Below are 2,295 nucleotides of genomic sequence, written 5' to 3'. Positions count from 1 at the left end.
TTCACAGAGATTGTTGCCTTGCTGGGGCAGGAAGACGTTTGTTCCCAACTGTAGAATCACATGACTGGACTATTAACACCCTTGAGGGTGAGACGAGAGACAGCAATTAACCCCTTCCTAGCCTGCAATTTTTCTCCTTGAGATCAAACCCTCTCGTCTTATCTCCTCACAACTATTTAGCATGCTGCAGAACTCAAAATCTCACCAGCTACCTTTTTAACGTGTAAGTAAAAAGCAAGCCAAAAAAAAAAAGACTTCATCCTCCGTAGAGCTGAGGCAGGTCATACTCAGACATCTGGCAGGTCGTACTCAGACAAGTGCACCATTGCCCCCTCCCCCCCACCAAATCTCCCCAGGAACACTGACTGGCCTTCATATGGGCATTACTATACTGACCCCAAAGACTTTTGATGTAAAGGACTAACTAACAAGGGCATCCTGGCAATAAAAGCTGTAGTCCAGGGGTGTCAAGCATGTGGATCAGGGGCCAAATCAGGCTCCCAGAGGGCTATCAGGCCCTCCAGCAACTGGCTGTCATCTGCTTCCTTTTTCCTCTCTCTTACTTCCCTCTGCATCACAGCTTCCTTTGCAAGGCTAGCTCAATCGCACAGGAGCTACAGAACAGAATCTGTTTTCTCCATTGGTTGAAGGTTCTCCCTTGGGGAGGAAGGGGGGGGGGAAGCAGAGCTTGCTTTGCCAGGCTTTCTCAATCACAAGCAGAGCTATTGAGCAAAGCCTTTGGAACATATGAAGCTGCCTTATACTGAATCAGACCCTCAGTCCATCAGTCAGTATTGTCTACTCAGACTGGCAGCGGCTCTCCAGAGTCTCAAGCTGAGGTTTTTCATGCCTACTTGCCTGGACCCTTTTTAGTTGGAGATGCCGGGGATTGAACCTGAGACCTTCTGTTTACCAAGCAGATGCTCTACCACTGAGCCACTGTCCCTCTTTTCCTTCTATTGGCTGAGGCTCCTCCCCCCCCCCCCTCCGTCCCCTGGGGAAGGAAGGAAAGAGCCAGAGCTTCCTTTGCCCAGTTCCCTGGATCCCACGGAGAAATACAAAGAAAGTACCTTTAAGGTCAATGAGTGCTAATGCTTTAAGCATATTTTAAGTTTAAAAAAAAAATCTTTAATTGTGTTTGTGTCCTTTATAAAGTTTATATCTCTGCTACCTAATCTTAAATAGGTACACACATGGCCCGCCCGACAAGGTCTCATTTATGTCAGATCCGGCCCTTGTAAAAATGAGTTCGACTCCTCTGCTATACACCTCGGAGCACTTCCAGACATTACAAAGAAGCGGTCACTTCTGCGGGCCACTGCAGGCGCTGCTTAGAATTTTAGTAGGTTTTAATTAAACTGTTAAATTAATTTTTTGTTTAAATATATTGTATAACTAACGTATTGATTCATGTTGTTAGCCGCCCTGAGCCTGCTTCGGCGGGGAGGGCGGGATATAAATTAAATGATGATGATGATGATGATGATGCTGAGCACCGCCCCGGTCTCCCCTCCCAGCCTTTGGTGAGTGGCGGTGGCGGGCCGCCCAGAGGCTAGACCCAGGAACTGCAGGATTCCAGGGAGGCCGTCAGAACAGGACAAGGTCTCAACCCCCGCCTCCTAAGATCTTTGACAAACGACGCAGCACTTCCCAGGATGCATCACCATAACACCGCCCCAGTAGCAAGCGACTGTTTCCACGGCAACTGTTTAAAAATTGTGCCTAAAGCGGAAACTTTCTTCCTGTTCGTCTTCCTGTTTCCGGTTCAGGCCTCCATCCCGCCTGACGTAAGCGACAGCAAGGTTGAGATGCTCTGGCACAGTCTAAGGTCGTTCTCTATGGCATCTCCTCAGCGGCTCAGTTCTAAGTCCTAAATAAGCAGAAGTTTTCTGGCCCCTTAAAGCTAACGAATTCTAGCATAACCTTTCGCTCACTTCGTCTGCTGACTGTAGCTGTCCACGCAAGGCAGACGTGCGTACGCTAAATGAGGATATGAAAAAAAAGTATAAACACAGTCGAAAGGCCACCAAAGTGTAATTTTGCAAAATAGTAACCATAGAGACAAGACAGAGAACAGCCCTTTCCGGCCTTCGGTTTACAGAGTTCTGAAATTTCGCCACTTCCGCTACGGACCGGGAAACCGCCTTAGTCTCTTAAGGATGGTGTCGGTTCTCCGCAGCGCTTCCGGTCGCCTTGAGTGACACTCTAGGCACCCGCTGGCATCTTGATGGCGCAACGGAGGAAGTTGTGGAGAAGTTTAGTGTCGCTCTAGCCGTAACTTCCGCAGCTCTATAG

Source organism: Heteronotia binoei, chromosome 8, assembly GCF_032191835.1.
Source record: "Heteronotia binoei isolate CCM8104 ecotype False Entrance Well chromosome 8, APGP_CSIRO_Hbin_v1, whole genome shotgun sequence".
Classification (NCBI taxonomy): Eukaryota; Metazoa; Chordata; class Lepidosauria; order Squamata; family Gekkonidae; genus Heteronotia; species Heteronotia binoei.
Note: the sequence above shows the minus strand (reverse complement) of the source record.